Consider the following 22,400-nt stretch of genomic DNA (forward strand, 5'->3'; position numbering starts at 1 on the left):
CATGATGTATAGACAGCAGATAGTCAATTCATCTGTCTTTTCCATGAGACACTTAGCTGTAAATACAGCTAGATCCCATTTTATCCCAAAGCTGGACAAACTGTCTTTAAAAGAATTTTGTTGTAGCTTTCACATAACTCAACAAAATACACCACCCTGAGAGAAGACACCCTTATCTATTCCTAAAAGATACACATTTAAATGAAAATGTAATTACAGACAAAGAAGATTCTTTCAAACCACTAAAACTGTATTTACAGCAATTTAAACAGTTTCAGTGCTGCTAGATTTAAACAGCTGAAATTACTGCAAGCTAGCTGATCACTCCTAAACTTCTTAGTGGCTTTCAAAAGTCATCTTAACCAAATGCATTAAGTGATTCTCAGTTAAGCAGGGAAAGGTTTGGTTGGAATTTTTTGTTCTTTTTCCTTTAAACATACACAGCTTTTCCCATTTAGGGAAAAGTTTCCTATTAGAAAACAAAAATGAAATTTCTTTGTGATTTTGACACAAACTTGGATTCCTTTATCCTTTAACAAAATTGAATTTAGCAGCAAGTGATTTAATTTGACAAACATGCAAATTATGTATGCATCCAGTTTGGACAAGTCACTGTTAACATCACCCTAAAATGCAGAATAACTTGCCTTGAGAGTTGGATTTTACTACACCATGAAGCAACTGAAGGAGCCCTAAAAACAGGTCATCAAAATGTACATTGGAGGAACATGGATTATTTCAGAAAGTGGAAAACATCACCTGCTGAAAAAAGCCCAGGCTAGTTTAAATTTCCATCAAAACAGAAGAGATCAAAGGATTGGATGAGCAAGAGGAAAACATACTAACTACACATTGTGAATACCAAAGCAGCATCAAAGATGTACAAGGCTGCAAGTGCAAGGCCAGTAGAAGTTTGGCCAGTTCCAGAAGTGTCTTGTAAAGACAACTGCAATGGAGTCTTCTCCCAACAGCTGTGTAGTTCCAGTCACTGCTACCTTCAGCTCATTCACTATCTGCTACATGCATGGGCGATTACCAAATGAAAATCACCGCTCTTCTGCAGGCTGCACATGTAGATATTTTAAAAACTTCTTTGTTTCTCCTTTGTGCTTCTCTTCAAAACTTTCCAGGTCATGGAAACATTCCCACATTAAATAAATGAAAACCACCCTCACTAGTTCTGATGTGCTTCTGTCATGTTCACTGACTGGAGATAAACCAAAACCATCGGGGGGTAAGGAAAAAAAAAAAAAAAAGAAAATTCAGCTTTGAGCACAAGAAACAATTCCCAACTGCAAGCCTGAAGACTTGGATATCAGAGCCCACAATCCTGTAGCCCTTTCTGCTCTTTGTATTGGGCACATCCCAAGGCCTCTCCAGTAGGAAGACAGCTGAACAAAGGTTATTTATTCATACATTGGAATTTGTTTTGCTTTTTTAAGTCAAAGTTTATTTAATAAGATAGTGGAACTAAGACAAACAGACTAAAAACTAGAGGTAGAAGAGATGCAGTATGACAGCAAACTTTTCTCCTTGTCAGTATTTTGCAGCATTTGAAACGTTTAAACCACAAACTGAGAAAACTCATGGAGCTAAGTGATCGGCCATTCTGTCGACAGCTAAACTTCTCTCTCAGGAAGCTTTTCACAATACTCCATCTAAATATTCCCCGCTTAGTTTATCTCTAGCAATTATTCATGCTATCTGCAGACATTTTGTCCTCCTCCCCCACCAACCCACTCACTTCAGAAATACATAATTATTCTACAATCATTATCCCCTGTCATTCCCCACTCTGTGCCTACATTTTGTGTTCTTTCCACTGAATTGCTTTAATCAACACTATTCCTTTTGCAGGACTGAAAATTGAAAGCTAAAGATGGACTTCCAGATGAAGTCCCATCTAAGACATCTAAATTGCAGCAAGTTCTTGCAACTGCATTATGTGGTGGTTTGGTAGCTCCAGGAAAACCTCTGCAATAACCTGGGAAAGAAGTAATTAAAAGGAATTACCTGTTCTTGAAAATATTAGTTATAGAAAGTGCTGAAAAAATACTTAGGGAATTTAAATCTAGATGCAACCATCAGGAACAAAATATCTGAAGAGGAGAGTTTGTGAGAGCACAAGAAGGCCAGCTGTCAGACATCTCTAGGACCTATACGGGCCTGCAAGAAATGCTGGCTATGAGAATTGACTTTGGTTTCAGAAGAGTTGAATAATTAAAGTGACTCTCAAAATTTTTATCTGTTATTTCTCACTTCTCTCTCTTATCAGGATTTAAAAAACTTGGGTCTCCTCTCTCTCACTATCCTCTGAAGTCGTTCGAGGTTTAACTCCCTGTGCACATACTATGATTCATACCTCTATCCATCCTTTTTCACTACCTCCACTTTGTAACCTCCTTTTCTCTGACATTCCCAATTCCTCAGTTAAATATGACAGAGTAAAAGGATTTCTCTTTCTGCTGCCCAACCACATCACTCCCCATGTCTTGAAATCCTCTTAGTGAGTTTAATCCCACAACTTCCCCCACTTCTGTCAAACAGCTTTCTGTACTTGCTCTGAACTTCTGGAACTTTTATTTCAAAATCTGTACTTCCAAACTCTTTACAATGCAGTATTTACTTGCTCCCTATGTGTCATCCACTTCACTCTTCTCTCATCCCTAGTTTTAACTGTAAAATCTTTGGGAGAGTAACCACCCTGCTACTTTGTTTAAGTGTCCTGAAAACCTGGGATACTAGGGACACCACTACAGCTATCTGAATATAGCAAAATTAAGACAGCAATCATCTAACTCGTTGTATTGATAGATGAGAACACCGATCAGTCTCCTTTTCTTGTTATCAGACTGTAAGTTTAGCAGGTATGAAATACTCCCACAGAAGGTAACTGCATGTGAATAACTGTATCTGGGTTGCAAGCTTTAGATACCTGACCCCAGAGTTCAGTGCCTGTGGAATTCCAGCCTTCTACCAGTGCAGATGGTACCCTTTCAGCAACACAGACTAAAGCCAAAGCAATAAACTCATTTCATTCATTCCTCTAGAACACCTACTCATCTTCAGATTATCAGTCCTTATTGAAGATGCGCAGTGACCTGAACCTCAGAACCGGCAAGGATGACACAAAGCTGGCGGGCACTGCTGTGACACAGCTGCAGCTGGTGTAGCATAGGAAACAACACAACAGACAAGGTCACAGGTGCTGTTACCACCAACATTCAGTGTGACAGAACATCCACACATTGCTGGTTAAAATACAGCTAACTTCTGTCCCCTTTAATAAGACGTGAAGCTGCCCAAGTTAACAGGACTACTTTCAGAAAAAATATTTTCACTCAAAAAAGAGTCTAAGTGCCTGATACAGCGAATGCAAAACATTTGATTTTAAAGTAGCAATGGGTACAAAGCTTTTTATTATTAACTACTGTAACTTAACACCCTATAAACATTTATCGTAACAAACAGGCAAATAATGCAGCTCTAAACATCATCTACCAGCATTGTTCAAAACTTTTTTTGTTCCAATAAAAATTAGCATAAGCTAAAAAATATTCATTGCCAACTGAATTTCCAAGAGACACAATTCTGAATGAATGAACATGGTAATTCCACACAGATACAGTTACATCTTTTGGTCTCGATTCAGATAAGCAGGTCGCCTCGTCATAGCAGGAGATCATGTTTGTCAGGCAGGGCCTGCCTTTCATAAACCCATGCTGACTAGGCCTGATCCCCTGGTTGTCCATTATATGACTTTTAATGGCACCCAAGATGACCTGCTCCATGACCTTCCCTGGCACCGAGGTCAGACTGACAGGTCTATAGTTTCCTGGATTGTCCTTTCTGCCTTTCTTGTAGATGAGTGTCACATTTCCCACCCTCCAGTCCAATGGGACCTCCCCAGTGAGCCATGATTTCAGCTGAATTGATTAGATATGTTTCCTTACAAGTTCACTGCATGTGCAACTGATCTGTTTTAACGATAAAATGATAAAGACACCTACTTGTTTTATCTCCTGAAATCTCTTTACCAAAGGTTATACAGAGTTTATGGTTCCTCATAAATTTCACTTGCCATTATACAGCCTATTCAACTAGTTTGATCAAACCTAAGTTCATCATCAAAGAATTAATTACATTTTAGCTCAGCAGTGAGAATTCTGAGCTAATAACTGACTATTTCAGCACAATTTTTAACACAACAATGTTGAAAGCAACAGTTCATTCCTATTCTCTTTCCTTACTTGCCCTATGTAGTTTTACAAGCACAGCTTGCTGGAATTCGTTTTGGGATAAGAAAAAGTTTCCTCAGTGGCTATTTGTAAGGATATTTGTTAATAATTCTGCAGCCTAAATTTATATTCCATCACAGTTCCTTTCAAATGTTTGTAAAACTGAAAAACAAAAGAAGGGCTTTTCCCCATAAAAGCATTCTGCTTTGCCCACTTCATACCATGGCATCTGCACTTCTGTCACTTTGTTTTTTATTCTTTATAAACAATTTATAGAAGCAGAGAAGTTCCCATGATCAGATTTTTAGATATAGGTACAATCTTTTGCCCCCTGCCTAAGTCCTGTATTATACAAACCACAATCCTCTCACCCAATTTTTAAAGCATGATTGTTGGCCATTGTAAGACATAATAGAAAGAAGCCAGTACAGTTCAGATGATAAAGTTCCTTCACAGAGGACATGGTGAAAGCTAAGCCAGATTCTTCTGCCTATTTTTTGCTTATAAAAATATCACACTTAATTAAGGGGCTTTTTAAAATGTTCTGACTGAGCATGATATTGCCAAAAACAAATCAGGCACCAGTCAAAACAAATAATCCCTTTGATTTACTCCTCTGATGGCTCTAACTGGTTGAGTGTAATTCATTCTTGAAAGAATTTTGCTTCCCAAATCCCACACTGTGAGCGGCTTTCAGCCTCGTGAACAAAGTGAAGTGGTCTCTGGTTTTCACGGGGAGGCTCAGTGATGTGGAGAACTTTGGCAGGGCTACAAAGGCTCGGCAGAATGGAGGCAGTCTAAACAGATACGGCTGTTTGGTTTCTCTGCCGGAACTGCTGAACATAGAAGTAAACTGTATGAACTCTGTTCACTCGAAGTATCACAAAAAGCACAGTTCATGATTATGCCCGCTTTCGACTGACAAAAACGTGCTCAAAAAACCCTTAAACAACAAGCATGTACAAATGTTAAGTATTCTGTACATACAAAAGAACTTAGCTGAGACTGCTAAAAGCTTAGAGGAAACACGATCAGCACAAAGGACACAAACAAAGCCAGGAAATTAAAACCCAGAATGCCTTTGGTTGCTCTGCCTGGAAAACACAGGCAGAAGGACCATTCTAGATAAGGCACTTTGTAGAAATCTTGAAACACTTGATCTATATCCTTGCTGGAGAAACTTCACACTTTATTTCAGGGAAGAAAAATAAACAAGGATCAAAAGACTTAAAAACCAGTCTGATGCTCCAGGTATAAAGCTGTCTGTGATGGAGTAACCTAACTGCTGCTTCCTGAGCATCTACTTGGTTCTCCCAACTTCATGGAGACACTGCCAGTGTCACTTCTACGAACTAAAACTGGAGCAGACTGCATATCAGTATACTGGTGCAACTGGGTCTTCATGCATCTCCACTTGGCCTCACTCCCCACACTGGTCAGCTTCGCAGAGTGCAGGTTCAACTTCACTGAACTGATACAGCAGACTTGCTCTTACAGCATGGCAGGGCAGGCAAGAGCATACTAAGGCAATTCCAGTACTTAAACCACATTGAAAAGAAAATAAGGGGATGCATTTCTCCAGCACAATCACTCGAGGCATCTAAATAAATCCAGTGCTCCACAATGTTCGAATTCTGTATGATATACCAAGTCTTCCCCTCCTAAGCCAGAGTAAAATGACTTATTCCATAAAAAAGGGCACATTAGCTTGTCAAGTACAGAAAGCACTGTTCAAAATATTTAATTTCACTGTAAAAGCGTTTTATTGTTGTTGCATGATTTTTGTAGTAATTCAGTTACGACAAACGTGATTCACTTCAAGTTACTAAACCAGTAATTTATTAATCATTTTGTCTAGCCTAGTAATGGCTGCACAAAATGCACTAAATAAAAGTCACAAACTCTTTCTCCCTTGAGAAGTTTTCCCTGGATATACAGCAACCCATAACATGCAAAATTTAGCTAGTGAAAGGATTATAACAATTTCTTTTATCTTTAAAAGAGTTATAGTTCCTGAGTGTAGCATCACTGGGAACCTCTTTCACACACACTTTCAAACAAGACAGCAAATCAAAAGTACCAAATCTACTTTCAGTTGCAGTATTTTTCATTGGTATAAGACACAGCAAAAAGATGAAAACAGTGTCACAGGTTTCAAAAGACATCTCTATACTGTTAAACATTGAGACTACGTTCCGTTAATATAGAATAATGCAGAAAATACACTGCGTGGGTCACCAGTGGTAGAGGTAAGGCAGAAAAAATATGCCCTGGGAAACAGCAAGTGAATCTGCTGGATTTAGTCACTGCACCTTGTCCTCCACACAGCTTCTTGAATAAATAGCTGTATAAGCCTTAATCGAAATGCAATTCACAGATACAATTTTGGTTATTGGATATAATTTAAATAAAAATCTCTACTAAGAAACTCAGCTGGATTAGAATTTCAAGGAAAATTAAGTTTCTCCTAACTTATTGTTTTATAAATACATGATTTGGTCCATTCCCACCTCTGACTACATTCACTGAATATCTTCCTGATAAGATTGCCAAGAACAACGTAACTCCATAACCAAGTATGTCAGAATATATATTATTTGTGCACTGTCACACCCAGAAACAAAGCATCTTACACAGCAAAAATTAATCCTAAAGTTTTCCAGCTCTTCTTGGAATGAGCAGATTTAAATGAAAAAAATTATTCCTATTTCAGTGCGGAACATGCATTTCCAGCCAAAGATTTTTCTCAAAAGTAGGCAAGCCATGCTGTGCAACACAAAACTTTCAGCAACCAAAAAGATGATTCAGCACATACCACATCAAGTTTTTTAATAAAAAATATAATACATTTTCCTTGGTACTTAAGATCCCACTCACCATTGTACCAACACATTCCCATGAATGTAAAAATAGAAATCTCTTCCTTCTAGCTCTTTTCCTTGGACTGTAAGTAAAGAAATAACCTGATTCACTCAGACACATGCTTGGCTGAGACAAGGAGGATGAGACATATGGGAAAGTTAAAATTCTAATAAATGGATATGAAGTCTGATTTTTTTCCTTAGGAGAATCCACTTCATCATCTATATTCATGTCCCCTGGCAGTTGTCTCCTACCTCTCCACTGGGAGACAAACTAACTGTAGAGATTTTGAAGAGTACATTTAAAAATGGACAGTGGAGTCATGTAGAGCATGAAAATCAAGGTACTAACATCAGATCTTGATTCTGCATTCAGCAGAAAACTACTGCAGTCAGCAGAACACTGGGATGAGAGCTTAGCACACAGGCTGCTGCTATTTGGTATTTGCTGAGTCTTTGAAAAGCTGCTTAATTTCCAGCAAAAGAAAGAAAGAAAGAAAGGAAAAAAAAAAACCAACCAGCTCATCATGAGTCATGGATCTGGCCTATTTTGCATCTTTTGGCAAACTAAGCTTAAGCCAGTGTTTACTAGATCACAAATATCTGGGCATCCACAAGGGCTATGAAATCCAAGAGAATCCCCAAGAAAAAGAATTACTTCATCTGACAGCAGAACTTGCATGCTTGGACTGGGGACTTGGGTTTCTTTTACTTGATGGGTTCAGAGTGTGAATCCTCACAGGGATGGCTGCTCGGGGCTGTATACCACCATGGACATACATTTCTCTACATGAGGAAATATAAATGCCAGACTACTCTCCAGTGATTTTTACTTCCAAGTGCTTGATCATCCAGATGCTACCAGCAGGAAGAAGACAATGTCTCCTCAAATGCCTCTGCAGCCCAGATACAAACTGAGAAAACTTCAGCCAGATGCCATTTTCCTGCTTCTTATCCTGAGTTCACCTACTGGCCTATTTACTGGGGGGAGGCCCTAAATTTTTGGTACAGATTTTCATGGGATTGGTGCTCCTGCATCAGGTAGAACTCCCTACTCCCAAAGCCTGATCTTTCCCTGCCATTTAAGACATAAAGTAAGGAACTAAAATCTAATACTAATCCACTATTAGCTGTTTTTTTCAAATCCAGATAGATAAAAAATTATTAATTCACAGCGGTAGTATGAGAGTAGCCCTGGCTATCTACTAATCTCTGTAACGAGTAATCTTAAACGAAGTGTATCGTTCTGCAGGATGAGCATCTGTCATATACTGTTTGTCCTTTAACCTATTCCAAGGGGAAAAAAACATGTATTGGAATGTCTTCTAAAAAGTTGTGTTTATTTTTGCTGAAGGAACAGTGTTTGCAGATGTCCATGGTGCTGTATTTCTATGACAGAGAAAATGAGGTAAAAGGAAGCTGCCTTTCTCTGGAACAGAAGGTCAGTGAAAGCTCTTATTTCCTGAGGAATTTAATTCTACAGCCTTGGATCAACCTTAAGAAGTAACATCTCCTACAACAGCTTTGTCAGAATGTAGCCCATCATACAGGAGAAGCACACCCACTGAGTTCACAGTTTTCATCCTGTTTTTAGACAGCACAGGCCCATAAAATTGAAGATCACTAGAGACTGATCAATACCTTGAATAAGACAAAATAAAATTTATCAGTCTAGGGTATGTATCTTCAGTAGAAGACGGAAGTATTAGGTTTGCGGATTCTTCAGAATGTCTGTTTGTCCCACCAGAACTCTCCCCTGTCAGTTTCATCTTCATCTAGTGTTCTTTATGAACTGATCTCATCTAAGCACAAGATCAATGCAATCTTGGTCCTATTACTGCAGAAATATATGGTGAGGAAGGAAGAGTATACAGACTTGTCTCAACCACATGTTATTGCTGCTTGAGTCCATGTTGCCTTAAGAGTACACCCCACAATTCTCTAAGGTTGTTGAAAAGCATGAAGAGAACTGAATGATAGGAGTTTCATCATCACTCATGGGGACCGCTTCAGGAGGGACTCAAAGCATTTTAGCAGAGAACTCGGGAAGCCATGAATGTTGTCTCTCTTTTAACCACTAACATTGCAACACAGGTGGCTCATCTTCTGGTCTGGACACCCTCCATGCCAGTTCTAGACGGTTAAATTCTGTCAGACAAGTTTATAGTAGCCTTTGAGTAGTCCCTCTGTGGTTTTGCTTGGGAATAAAAGGTTCAGGACAGAATAGGAGCTGGCACATTCAGTTTCTCTGGAGTTGCTTTAATGCATAAATACCTGAAGGAGAAACTACTCTCTGAATACTTCTCTACCCTATTTCTTTTCAATGCATAAATCAGAAACAAGGTAACAATACTGGGTAGGATGGGTCACCTTGAACACAAAAAACAGTTACTTCAAATTTGTAATCAAAATAAATGCGCCTCATATGGGTAGCATTGCATGGATTACATCCAAGTGGTCAACTGAAGAGGAAAAATCTCTTTAGAAACAATCAGTGGCAAACCCCAACCTCTGACTGTCTTCAGTTTTCCCCAGGACTTGCCCTTGCAGAGTCAGCACTCCCCAGACCAAACCAGCAACGCTAGGGAAGTCTTGTTCACCACGTGTGCCAGCACTCAGCAGGGCACACAGTTAAAGAATCACAAAAATAAATAAGGTTGACAGCAAGAAACAGAATGGGTATTTCAATTATGCTCTGCATTTAAAGACATGTTCCTGGCCCACAAAATGACAGCCTGTTCATGACTGAGACAAAGAGCTACAAAAGTCACAGTCTTGAGACCTGCGAAGCACTTCCTTCCTCTTCCCAAAACTCCAGCCTGCCCACCAGCTGATTCATTTTGCCGACCACCAAAAAGGTTTCTATCATTTGGTACTCTGCAGGCCACAGGGCGAGAATCTGGCTGTAGCACACAGCCAAACAATTCTTCCTGCACTTAATTTCAAACAAATGGGAGAAAGAGGAAAGACTATCCACATCACTGCAAAAAGCGACTGCAGTAAGCCAGATGGTGTGAGTTACGTCTGGGGGAAGGCTGCTGGTTTACGATGATAGGACATGAGGGGAAGGGAGCTAGAAATCTGGCATCCCCACCAATGCAAACTCAGCACTGCAGTGCATTCATTACCAGTTGTGTGGGCAGTGTTCCAGTGGTGAAGGTTGTACCTCCAGGTCCAAGACTGAAACAGAAGGTCATATCATGGTATCTTGAATTCACATTTGCTTTGTTTTTGTAATTTGTGATAGGTAGGTTTACCTACAGTGTTTTTATTCATCACAATTAAATATTTTTGTGCCATTTATTATGCATGTGTAAAAATGACATATAATTATTTAATTCCTTTGCTCACAGTTTGTCAATTTTGCTATCCATGCTACCATTTTTCCTTCATTTGTAGTCTTTTCAAAAAGCATTAAAACAAAGTGTAAAACACTCTGACAAAAAAGCTAGTTACTTTCAGCTCCCTTTTCCAAGGTTCAGAGAAGACTGAGATAAACATTTTAGATTTATCACTTTTTAAAATATTGATCTTATGTACTGATACATACATCCAACCAATTCCAATTTCACCTGCAGAACAAAATCATTAAAGATGCACGTTTGTTAATCCCGTACGAGAAAATAATTTTATTTTCTTCTAGAGGCAAAGGTTTGATTAAACCTGAGACACCACAGAGAAAATGAAAAAGCTCTGAAAAAATGGAAGTTCTTCACAGGACTGTCTAAAGAACCTTAGATAAACTAAGGTTTCTTAATTACTAAATCAGTAGGTCAGATTTAGAGCAATTGCACAACATTATGATAATTGTTTCAGATAAATCATTTCTGTGGATTATCATCTGATAGAGTTTATAACTGCAGCCGGTTCACCAAGGAAGAGAAAGACAAAGGTGTCTCTTATTCTACACCACAAGAGATGGATGCTTTGAGTTACATGATGGGAAAGACCACATTACCTACTGTCACTACATTCATATCCCAGGTTAGTGTTGCATCCATACAGCAACATGACGTACTTATTCAACACAGTGCAGATAATCCCTTGATCTCTGGTTCTGCTTTGTTCAACATCCCAGTTTTAAATTGGTATTAGCAATTATGATCCACATTGCAACTAAATACATGGTTTCAGATCAGGGAAAAGAAAAAAAATATATCAGTTCTCTGCTTCAAAGATTCAACAAGGTATTTTAAGGCACTCAAAGAAGCAGAATGAAGTTACTGAAAATACACTAGTACCTTTTTGCACCACCCTGAGGGAAGACACCCTTATCTATTCCTAAAAGATACACATTTAAATGAAAATGTAGTTACAGACAAAGAAGATTCTTTCAAACCACTAAAACTGTATTTACAGCAATTTAAACAGTTTCAGTGCTGCTAGATTTAAACATCTGAAATTACTGCAAGCTAGCTGATCACTCCTAAACTTCTTAGTGGCTTTCAAAGGTCATCTTAACCAAACGCATTGATTCTCAGCTAAGCAGGGAAAGGTTTGGTTGGAATTTTTTGTTCTTTTTCCTTTAAACATACACAGCCTTTCCCAATTAGGGAAAAGTTTCCTATTAGAAAACAAAAATGAAATTTCTTTGTCATTTTGACATAAACTTGGATTCCTTTATCCTTTAACAAAATTGAATTTAGCAGCAAGTGATTTAATTTGACAAACATGCAAATTATGTATTTTCCCATCTATATATTATTGGCTGAATAATTGCTATTGCAGAATCCTATGCTGAAAGGTCACTAAAAAGGCTTTATATGTGCTATATAGATAATTAGAAAAGCAAAGCCATCACTTCAGTGCAGAGGCTTTTGAAATAAACTGCAGCACTTACAGCATGCCAGACAATCAGATGCTCTCTCAGAAGCCTGTGCATTTTGCACTCATGAAAGATTGTCTCGATGCCTCTACTCATCTCTGTTCAAACACGTTCTTCAAGTGTGATCCTTCAACCCCCAAACTTGTGGATCTGTCTAAAACATACTTCCTCACAGGGCAGGACAGCTTTTCCAAGGAAAAGCTGGATGTCATCTCATTACTTTTATGCCACAATTTGTACCATGCCTGCTAAAGTCCTAAGTACCTTACAACTGTTCTCAGTGAATACAGCAATGAACCTGTATGGGCCACCCTGCCAGACGCACATTGTACATTCCATTTCTGCTTCCTAAAGAGAAGTAGATCACATTTCATCCTGATGAGTATTGATGATTCCTATGAATTTGCCAAGATTATTCTGAATTGTTGTTCTCTCCTCCAGAGTATTTACCACTTTATCTTTGTGACCCTGGCAGCACTTGCAATCACATTCTTCATTCTCTCACTCTGGTCCAGTCACCACCACATTCACAAGGTCACACTGAAGTGCGACTGTGAACATCCCCCAAGTTCTTCTTAATTCACAGAAAAACCTGTTATAGATAAATGAAAATGGAAGTAATTTGAGTGTTAGCCTTTGCTGACTTTGTGCAATGAATAATCTCAAGCACTCTGAACGGCTTGCTGGATATTTTGCAGGGGCAGGAAGGGCTGTTGTTACATTGATTTCTAGCAGGAAATTGTGTGTGTAACAAAGTCCACAGATAAAAGAATATAAATCTTATATATTTTCGTATAATCTATAATATTATCCTTACCAATTTTTTTAAAATTTAACCAACCTATCAAAGCCATCTTATTTATATTTCTTTATACTTAGCTGTATCTCTTTCCTAAAACTCAGCATTTAAATTTGTCTAGGCAATTTTAAATGAAACTACCAAATTAATCAATGAAAAAGTAAATGCACCGTACTTAGTGGGTAAGGGTGCAATCCAATTATTTTGTCAAACTTATTTGAAAGTTAGAAACTCATATGAATGAGAAAAAAATTGTCAGACTTGGGCTTGCTATAAATAGGCTTATTAAATATAGTCTATTTATATGCACAGCTGCAGTCTTCCAGAAAGACTTGCAGAACAACTTGCAGAATGTGTTAAGAGACGGTTAAATAAAGTATCATCTTAACATTAATTCCAGCTAAGTGAACAGATCCCTGGAGCACTTTAGCATATACACTGAGGTCAGTGGACTTCAGGAAGAAGTGGAGAATATAAATACAAGACTTAGGTTTACAATGTCAAAAAACAAAATCATAAAATCAGAACAGATCACAGTAGTATCTGTGTGTAAGATAAGACAGAGAGGAACATACTTGTCAACAGTTCAAGATACTGTTTTTCCTTTCCTTCCCTTCACAAAGAATAATGTGACCTCAGGTCCTCTTCCTGATTATTTGAAAGGGGAAAGAAGATGACAGAGGACATCATGGTTTAGAGCTCAGTAATAGCTCTCCTGGCAAGAAGCTGTATGACAGACATTTCCCATTTGGAAAGGTAGAATATGCTCTACTCTGTTGAGCAGCATGCCACAGAAGGTGGTGTCCTAAAACTATCATATATATATATACATAGTTTACAACAACAAATTCCATTAGGGTGAAGGAATATTATTTAATGAGATATGTTCGCAGCACGTTAAACTTGGCACACAGAGAGGATGAGAAAAATCTTTGTCCAGTTGACATAATTGAAAGCAGAAACTAAGCACAATGACGATTAGACAAGACACACAATTAAAAAATAAAGCCTAGAATTTTAAGTGATACGGAAATACTGAGACAGCATTAATATTCTTCCCTGCTGAGTTGAAATATTTAAAATACAAGGAAAATCCTACTTTTATTGGCTTATATTCACTCTAGGAAAAAACACTGATTTGGTGCAATTTCTAAAGCAGCATGGTTTACTGACTCTTTCATCCAACATCATGATATTATTCCATTCTCCACCCTCTATATGATAATGCATGTATGATTAGATGAAATGGGACAGAGGGGCTTTTTTCTGAGTAATTTATACTGGGACATTGTACACTGTTCTTCAGACTAATATTTCACAACGATGGTTGTAAATTCAAACACTGTGATAGAAATCAGATGTCAAGGGACTATGTAACTACCAGAAGAATATGCTTTTTAGTTCAGTTTTGTTCAAATTTGTAAATCAGTCTATGGAATAAATGACAAAATAGAAACTAGTGAGAAAAGCAAATGCAGACTGTGAAGAACAGACTTTTCAGCATATATAAAGAAGCAAACCTACAGAACCTGTAGTACAAAACACATTTTCTGTTAATGACAGAATGTGTCTAATGTGTCCTTTTTTTTTTTCTTTGCAACTTCAATAAAGAAGAAATGGGATCTCAGTCCTAAACACATAAACCAGTTTACTTTTCTGAAAAGTACTACTGAAAAGTCAACCATGTAAACCAGGAATTTGTCCAAAATTTCCATTTACCTATTACAATGAATTAGAATTATATTTGTGCACAGTGGAATTCTAGATAACTTGCATATTGCATCATGATATATTGTTGGTGCAAGTACTGATAATACTTGAGAAACTCTATGAACAAAGCTCATTCTTTGAATTAATTAAGATTCATGCCTGCCAGCCTCACAAGATCATTAACATTTTATTAACAATCACTTTGGACAAATTTTACTGGTATAATGTGCTTTACACTGTATTTTGCTTTGACAAACCATAATAAATATTTTTGCATCATTGTAACTACATTTACAATAAAGCTACAGTGGCAAAGTGCAAGACCTTTAAGGTCTCAAAAGCCTAGGGGACTCCTTCCTAGGCTGACGAAACTGAACAAAAAACTATATAACAATGGTATTAAAATAAGAATGATATCAATATTTTGAAGTACGTACTAATGAAGTAAACCAAGGCCTTGACTCTAGTTCTCTTAAACACCATGCCAACTGTGGTCAGCTTATCATTCTCACCATCTCTCCCCATTCCATATTCTCACAAAGCAGCAATACAATGTGTGAAACCCTAACAAGTCTACCCACAATTCTGCAGCTGGTTTAGTGTTTCTCAACAGTACTGTATCTTCCCACCAAATCTACAAACTCTGCCTGATACTCTGCCACATTCTGGAGGAACCATCTCTCTCAGCTGCTGCAACCACATGTTTCTTTCAATCACACCTCTACTGTCAGCATCTCAGCCTGACTGAGCAGACCAAGTTCTTTCCCCCTTTCACCTCAGCCTCAACCTGACCGGTTTAGATTTCACTGCGTTTAGCATTCCCCCTCCATGCCATTAACAATGTTAGCTCCATCCACCATCTAAAATCTGTCAGATCTTCCTCCACATTGGTCCTATGTGTGGGAACCTCTGAATCTGTGTTGAACAGCCCTCTACATGCAACCCACACAGTCTTAGACGTGTAGGTTTCCATTAGACTTGCATGGAAAAGATGTATTTTTTTAGCATTATACTAATCTCCTGGACTGCAGACTCACTAGGACAAGAACTATCTTGGTAGTTCTCCTTCTGTTGTACAAGGTCAAGCACCTAACAAATACAAACATACTGCTATAGCTATTGGACTACTTCTGTAGTGAATAGTTGTTCTTAAACTAATCTTTGACAATTGGCACTACTGTTTCTGGCATCTACTTACTCATAACTAGAAGTATGATAGAGTTTCTTTCCTCCTTAATATTGTGGTTTCTTACTTTATGCCTCAGGCAACTTCACATCCACCAAACCCTTTAGATACTCCCGTGTATCAGAATGCAAGAAGGATGCAGTGTAATTTTAGAAGATAACTTTTTCAATACGGAGGGAAAAAAAGCTTTCACAACCATTCTGTAAACCCTATGTGTATTTGTAAATTATTACTGAAATAAAATCACACAGTAATTCTTTAAACTGCTGTGTGGGAGTAGAGACAAAAGAATGGGTGGGAAGAAAAAATATTACAGTGTATCTGCTTATGCTCACATCATCAAAAGGACTACAAAACTACATGCTCAGATAAATTTGCTGGCCAGCAGAACAAGCACCCTAAATGTTACTTTTTAATTTCTAGTCTCACAATTTAGTTGGTTGCAGTTTAGGAAATTGAGGATTTAAAACCTAACCAAACACTCTGAAGAGCAGCACACAGAGCAAAGATCTAGCAAGTACCTTTGGGCAGATACCAGCCTGGATTCATATAATGAAAGGGGCTGGGGTAGGCAGCCTACTGTCATATATATGGTGATATCTATGCCCAAGCTCAGGCGGAAGACAGAAAGAACACTGTCTGAGATTACATCAAGAATCCAAATGGAATATGTATAGCAGGGTGACAGCAGCTCTCAATTCCTCAAAACTCCATTTGACCTTAGTGAGGAAGGCCTTCTAGATGTCCTCATCACTTGTCACTGTCACTCTGGTGCTGCAGTAACCTAGGATGTCACTAGTCGTGTGACAGTGAGTTGAGTTAGCACACTCCAAGAAGGTTCTGCTCCCTCTGGAGATCAGGCATCCATGGCAACTAAAGCCAATACATTTTTCCTTCATGTTGCAATAGCTTGTATGCAGTGATGGCTACTGTGGCTCACCTGGTAAGAGAAGGACCCTTTCAAAGAGCTGCTGGCTTGTCCACACCCAGTGGAGCATATCCCTTGGTTCTGCTCTGGCATCACCAAGCTGAGACACACAGCAGCTTCAAGTGTCTCCACGATCAGGAGAGATTGCAAACCACCCCAGCCCCCTCCTCCACTCTCAGCTGCTCATTTATAGATAGGGTCTAGTCATTCTGAAAATATCTGAACGTTACAAAGGTCACATTACACTGGTGAACCTGACCTGATGCCTTCCAGCAAAATTATATCCGGAAAATAATTTTTAAAAAGATCTAAGTTGTTTTCAATCTTTCTTCCACGTGTACACATTCACTTGTTCCACCAGTATTTCAGACACATGCTCTAAATATTACAATGCTTTTTAATTGTTGCCCCTTAACAACATCAACAACATATGTACAAATGACTTTTAAGATGTATTTGTTGCATATCCAGATACTGAGGTTTCCAAAAAACATGCCTACTTTAGGGCACATTGGTCATTCAGAGTCAGAAGGCAAATTATTGCCAAGTTCTCCATAGCAGAATTAAATGCTTTCAGTCAGCTCTTGGGTTTTAAATGGGCAATTCAAGTTTTAGAAGATTTGCCAAGCTCTACACCACAAAATTCAGCATGCACTTTAGTCTTAAAACTTGGTAGGCCTTCTGGCAGCAAAAAAACCCCAACATTTTAAAAATAATCAAGTTACAAAGAAAAATTTTCCTCCATATCAGTTTCATATTAATTTGACTGTTCTGATCATGACAAGATTCCTGTTCTAGAAGAAACAACAGCAATACTGCCACTCCCACAAGGCACACTATAAAAAGCAAACCCTTCCCCCAATTAATAGTACAAGTCCTGTTACTAATAAAACAAACATACACACAGAGGGTACTATTTCTTTCAGCAAATACTGATAGAAAAACTTCAAAGAAAATACATTTCCTAACAATGCCAATACCCCTTCTCTACACTTTCTCTTGTTTCTTTTTCACCATTTCTTTTTCATCATCTTCTTTCCCATCAGTTCACTATCATGAAGTAATGGGCTGGTAATCTCAAAATCTGATCTCCATAATCATCTCTTAAATTCTTTTAAATTCTCTTACATTCTAGCAGTGACAAGTATCAGCTTACAGTCACAGAAGAGGGGCTCGCAGAAGTGTGCTTACAAACCCTTCAACATTTTTGGAATGAATAGCAAGACAATCCACATGGAGAAAATGTGATAATGGAGCCATAATGCGATGGCACCAGGCTCTTAAAACATTTATTCTCAAAGCTCTATTGTATGCATGATTTAGTTTGAGCATAGGGATATCTGCAAGCCACATCAAAGGGCTAATGGATAGACATTTTGTTAACATATGTGAACTGATGCCAGGCCATAAAACAACATTGTACTGAGTATTACACATCTTCAGAGAAGTCTTTTTTTTTCTTCCTGAGGTTGGGTTTTTTTTTGGTCTACAGATTATTTCTTCCCTTATGTGCATGAATGCCTAACAGGCTCAGAAGCCTGGACAGTTTTCATGTTCTTTTGTTCCCTGGAGCTTTGCCCAGTATCACAAATTCCAGGAGAGGGCTGATTTTTCAAATAGGGAAAGGAAGAAGAATGAGCAAGTAAATAAGCCATTTCCTTTGTAGAACAGGTTCTGTTACATCAATCACAGATTGGTAAAGAACTTCACAATGTGCTACCTTAGCATCTCTGTTTCTCAGGTCATTCCTAGAACTACTACTTTCAGAGTGCTGTCCAAACTTGGCTCAGAGCTACAGTACATTCTTCAATGGTCTTTTATGCCTGTGGTGTTCAAAACAGTAATTTTTCAAATGGTACATTTTGTAGATATGGCACTCCATAAAAACAGGAGGAAAAAAAACTTTGTAGAGTGAATTCGTAGAACAGTTCTTCAGGATTCCAAAAAAGCCACTTATGAGCTCCTCTGTTTCTGCTCTACAGTATTTATGCTAGATCACAGAATAATGAGCAACCATTAAATTTATGCACTTTGTAGGGCACTTAGGAAACAGTTTTCCCATCACTTAGTAACTGTCAGATAAGTAAAACATCACTGCACACCAAGAAATACACAGTACGAAAAGACGCTGAAAGTCAGGATTATAGAAGAGTTATATCTTTATCCACTTTGATACCTTTTCAGTTAATCAAGTATTTTGTGTTCTGTGTTTGGCACATTAGATACATTGAAGCCAGACTAACAAGAAACAGCTGCTATTTATAGCACTTCCCCAGAGATGGGAAGGTTGCTTCTGCACTTTAAGACCATATTACATCTGTATTAAAATGAGAAGACTGCCAGCTCTGCCTGAATTTCAAATGAAAACCACATTAGTTAACTTGTGAATTTCTCAGTCAGTCAGTCTCCAGTGTCAATTTACATAGTTTAAATAAAACATCTCACCAGTACACAATACAGTACAAAAGGATACTAACATCATGGTCCCAGGTTCAACAGTGCGCTTCAAAAACTCCTTCTCTAAAACAGAGATCTGGAATGGACTGTAAATGTCTCTAACCTGCAATAGCCTGGACTTCAGCAGGTTCTGCTACCATGCCTTTCCCATTTCACCAACTCTTTGGCTCAACAGTCAGCAATCATACAGGCTTAAATATGTTAAGCCCCACAACCCACAGGTTTTCCACTCTTGCTGCTGTCCAAAGCACCATCAGAATAGGATCCCAAGCTCAGAAAGGCTGCCAGGGCGTCAAGTCATAGCATGTTTGGTCCCACTGCTTCCAATCCGTTTATATGAAGAAAAGCTTCATCCTGAACTCATCATCTTATAGGCACAAGCTCACCTTCTTTGGGCACCTATGGGTACTCAGACCTCAGCAGGTGCTAAACAACGACCTCGGGACTGACAGCGAGGATGGCGGATGTCTCCGCTCAGAACATGCACAGTCATGCCCTCTCTGACATTAGCAAGGGTCCTGTCTGAGGAGAGCAGCCCTTCCCTAACTTAGAAGGGATAATACAAAGAAAAACAGAACAGAGACATTAGTGAGACACTGAACTTAACTGACAGCATGACAAAATCCATTTCCTTTTTCTGTTTAGATACTCTCTGCACCACCTGAAAACTTGGTAGTGCAAAGTTGCAACTTATAGTAAGTTTCAAAGTACATTTTTCTTAGTTCAAGCAATTCATGATAAAGCATTTGCTTACTGTTGCTGTCTGGTCAGACAGAACGGATAAATGAGAACAGAAACCAGAAATATCAGTGGGTTAACTTTTCAAAAGTACCGGTGCACCTTGGGTGCAGAGCTGCCTCAAAAAAGCAACGAAACATCTGCACCCATGTCACAACATTGCATCTGAAGATGAATGCATACCTGAGAGCTTGATGCTTCACAAAGCGGTAATTACATTTATTTAACTGCTTTAAGTTATTCAGAAACATAAACGTGTCGAAGTTAAGCACAGGTGCTTGATAGTTTGCGTATCAATTTTGATGATATCAAACATTTCTTGCAACAGCAAAATAAAACAAAACCCAAGAGTTTAAGAACACTAAGTCTAAAATACAGCTAACTTCTAGGAAAATACATCAGAAGTATTATTTCAACTACTTTTTTTTCTGTTTTCCTTAACATTTTTCTAGTTTTATTTTTTTCCCCCTCCATTGTTACATCCACACAAAACACTGGGAAAAATGACTTTAAAAGGAGGAACTTAACTGAACATGCTACAAGAGTGGTCAAAGAAAGAAAAAAAAAGGTAAGAAAAAACAATAAATTGTCTTTTCTTCTAAAGGATTTTAACAATAATATTCAACATTGCTTGTAACATAAAATTTTCAGACAAGTATTATTTCAGTTCTTGGTGGTTATTTTTAATAAACATGCTAAAATCTCACCAGAAGAATTAATGAATCATTTATAAACCAAGCAGTATATTAAAACTCTGGTCAAGATATAGATGAACACAAAGATCCTGATGTGCAGTTACATCTAGAACTCTATCACTTCTCAACAGATTTCTTCAGTATCCTACAGCAAACTCATTTTCAATTGTTCCAGTTTTTTAAATTATAATTTTCTGCAATACCTGTGAGCAGTTATGTTTCACAGGCTTCAGCCTAATTTCAAACTGTTTTCCTTTAGACCTTTGTAAGAGTGATACCACCCGCTGCTGATTTCTCACCCAGAGTTCAGAGATCCAGATTTGCTTTTGTTTCAATTCAAAACTTAAGCTGAAATTTTGGCCTGTAGAAATGGCACCTTTCTATTCCACTCGATTTGTACTGCATTTTGAAACACTTTGGCATAAAAGGCATTGTAAGAGTCTGGGTCTGCAATGTATTTTATTGCCTAAATAGCTAGATGGTTCCCATTTTTACCGGAGTAACGCAGTGGAATGAGCGTGGTGAAGCATCCATTAAGGCTCTATGAGGAACTGAGTACTAAAAAACCTAAACATTCACTTGTTTTATTTTTCTGTTTCTTGGTTACATTTTCAAAGTGTGTCCACTACCACTCCCATTAACATCAGCAGGGGGCTTGTAAATAAGTCTTTACCCAGTGTTTCAAAAACCTGAGCTTCTCAGTGGAAGAAGTGAAGAGATCCCAACCCATTTCATTGCTTAAAGAAACAGAGTAGAACAGCAAGGAGAAAATCAAGTACAGGCAAGCACCTTAACACATCTTTGAAGGTTACATTTGGACACTTCATAACCTGAATTGAAATGTCGAATTCTGAAATACAGCAAACATAATTCAACAAAGATAGCCTATTAGCTTGTTAGAAGCATGGTAAAAAATTCAGATGACATAAAACTAAATTAACTGTACCCTAACTTAGAAGTTGGGGCATTGTCTTTAACTTGGTAAATACATGTTTCATGAAGCTAGACTCACAGGTGATGGTATGTAAACCAAGCAGGTAGTTACTTTTTCCCTGTCCAGCAATCAAGCCTCTGAAACTGTACATTCATGCTAACACTGAGGATCTCTAGACATCACAAGCCAGAGCTACAGAACTACCATCTCAGAAAAGAGAAAATCTTTAAGAGCTATACCTGGTTTAACGGACAGAGATAGTAATTCTTATTTTCCACTGAAGTTTTAAAATGACAACGTTTAAAAAATAATCATGGCTCAGTAGATGTACTTTAGCAGTAATTTCTAGTGCTGCTGTAATTGAGGTTGCATCAGCATTTTCACAATAAACCATAATGCCAGAAAAATCATTCCATGTTGTAAGCTGACATAGAAGATTTCATACCAGGCACAAATCCTTCAGCACCATGAATTTGATTTGTATGATTTTTGGCAACAAGTTGGAAGAAAAGAGAAAGCAAAAAGAAAAGTCTTAAAATGAAAACCAACAATTTAAGATTAACTAGTGTTTAATAAGAATTTGCAGATACTTTTTTGTGCAGCTGGTTTATTCCTCCACACTAACCACATACAACTCCTGCTAAACACAGCAATGATTTGCGCATGAAAAAACTTCTCCAAGAAAGTTAAACTGACGTCCTGCATTCACTTTTACATTTGACAAAAAACTCAGGCAAACAATTTTATTCCTGGACAGCAGAACCTGGTTTATTTGCCTGATCAAGAAATCACTTGAAGATTATTAACAGAACAATAAGTAAACTCCAAGCACAAATCATTATGGCAACTTTAATTTACCACTTGTAAAACATTAACTGTATTAGTTACAGTGTTAGGATTTCACTTCTGCTTACATACACAATTCTATGTAAGCCAATGCAGATGGTATTATATAAAGTGAGCTTTAAACCAGGGAAACAAAAAGGAGGAGGTTAAACTGTGTATAGTTTAGTTGAATTTCCTCTTCTT

At 38.0% G+C, this 22,400-nt stretch overlaps 1 protein-coding gene across 2 annotated transcripts in view; it reads right to left on the bottom strand.

Moving 5' to 3' along the window:
* The window catches only part of CPQ (carboxypeptidase Q), a 170,540-nt gene that overhangs the window by 83,333 nt on the left and 64,807 nt on the right, over window positions 1–22,400 (bottom strand). The window lies entirely within an intron of this gene.

The sequence above is a fragment of the Athene noctua genome, chromosome 2 (assembly GCF_965140245.1).
Source record: "Athene noctua chromosome 2, bAthNoc1.hap1.1, whole genome shotgun sequence".
Taxonomy (NCBI): domain Eukaryota; kingdom Metazoa; phylum Chordata; class Aves; order Strigiformes; family Strigidae; genus Athene; species Athene noctua.